The sequence below is a fragment of the Macadamia integrifolia genome, chromosome 1, assembly GCF_013358625.1.
Source record: "Macadamia integrifolia cultivar HAES 741 chromosome 1, SCU_Mint_v3, whole genome shotgun sequence".
NCBI lineage: Eukaryota > Viridiplantae > Streptophyta > Magnoliopsida > Proteales > Proteaceae > Macadamia > Macadamia integrifolia.
Genome location: NC_056557.1, coordinates 12,665,490 through 12,667,646, shown reverse-complemented (window position 1 = coordinate 12,667,646; position 2,157 = coordinate 12,665,490).

The window sequence follows — 2,157 nt, the reverse complement described above, 5'->3', positions numbered from 1 at the left end:
TTGAAGAGCAATTTTAGGCATGGCCCGATTAGATCCTGTTTAGAGTCAAATAGTCTTGTAACCCATCTAAGGGCCCATTTGATTTTGTTTCTAGAAATGGTTTTTTCGTTTTTCTATGCTCAGAAATGGAAAAACACCCAAAAAGGCGTTTGATTTTTCTGTTTTGTTTCACTTGTTTTTTGAAACAGAAATAGAAATTTATGCATATTTTTGTGTCTGGAAACAGGAATGGAAGAAACAAGTTAGACTTGTTTTTCTGTTTCTAGAAACAAGTGGAGCTACAAAAATTGTGAAAAACCTGATACTTCACTTGACCTACCCAAACCCCCAACCTATTATTGAAACTTCTTGCTATCCAAATGCGGTGATCCCAACCTAGTTGTGCGAAGTTCGCAGTTTCAGATTGCCTTGATCCTTCTGAAGTTCATCTCCATAAAGCATACATGCAACTCTAACGTCATGCCTTCACTCATGGGTTGCATTCCTACAATGTCATGCCTTCACTCATGTTTTGAACTCGCAACTACATTGTTGAAAACGTTTCAGGAAACAGAAAAATCAAATATCTTTTTGCATTTTCAAAAATCGTTTCTTAGCACAGAATGGCAAAAACCGTTTCTGCTGTTTCTAGACATAGAAACAGGAGAAACAAAATCACACAGGCCCTAAAGCTAATTTAGCTGCATTAAAACCCAAACACAACCGACCGATTATAAATAGTAGTATGCCCACCCAATGTAAGCCCAATTAGTTCGTTGGACAACCATGGTGCGGGGGGTGAAATTACTCAAGCCTGATAGGCCCGAATGATTGAGACCCCTAGACCTCGCTACCCATTTTGGCACCTCATTGATGTGCTGTTCTACGTCGATTGCCCAATAAACAAGAGACGAGAGAGGCTGGAGGCTCGCCATGTGTGTGAGTGGACCACCAACTCAAACTTGACAGGAGTTTGTGTTCAAATAAGGTAGATAATCCACATCACTGACCATTCTCATTTTAAATTCTTAGAACGGAGTCACGAACGGGCCATGTTGTGGATGTGCCAAAAGCCCATTCTTACAAAAATATTGTTTGATACTTTTTTATTATTCTAGAATGCATTCTTAATCGTTATAAAAAAAAGTGCATTCCTAACCCATAATACATTAGGAAAATGCATATGAAACACATCCTAAATTTAACATGTAATTAATTCAGAAATAGTGTTTTATCTATAAATAGATCCTTCCAGACAAGCTTTGGTTAAAGGATATTCAACATGATCTCAACAAGGCTGAATTAATTATAAGTAAATAATTAAACCAAATGGGCAAGAAAAGTCTACCTGGTCGCATGGCTTATGCATCAGTGCGGAGACTTAATGCACATAAGAGCATTAATATAAATAAATTATTGGATATGATAAGTTTATGTGTCCTGTCTTTGGGCGCAAGAGCCATGTGAATAGACATATTTCTTTTTTCCTAAATTATATTAACATTAACTATTAATTTTATTAGTTTTAGGGTTGACAAGACACTTTCGTATAATTTAATTAATGATATAATAAAATAATTAATGAAAAGAATTGATAAGATGTAAGAAGTATGGTCAAAACACAAAAGCCATCCACACGTGCTGAAAACTGGTCTTTGGTCGGTCCCCAATCCTCACCATTTCACACCATGTCCATAAGCTCAACCTCTAACAAAGGTCAAGGTGGACCCAACAACAGATAACAACTGAAGGTTGAAAGTTGATGATTATTCAACACCCTTCATACTTGGCCCGTAAGAAACGGCCCTTAAATTGCCCTATACTTGATGGGCTTTCTAATAGAAATCTAACTCCTTCCATTTCAATCTCAACTTTCCAACCAACTGGATTACTAAAATAGACTACATAATTAAAAATCTACTTGAACCTAATTGATCTACCTAATTAACATATGCTTAATTTAATATAAATAAATATAATTTGATTTAGTTGTAAGATCCCATCAGGAATCCCATGGTGAGAAACCAAATTTCTACCACATGACATCTCTGTTGGTGCTCAAATTTCTTGAGTTAATTTATATGTGAGTCCTTATTTTTTTTTTTTTTCCATTTGCTTGCATAACATAATTCTGTATGATTGATAAGAGTCTTAATCTCTTTTTTTGTTTTTCTTTTT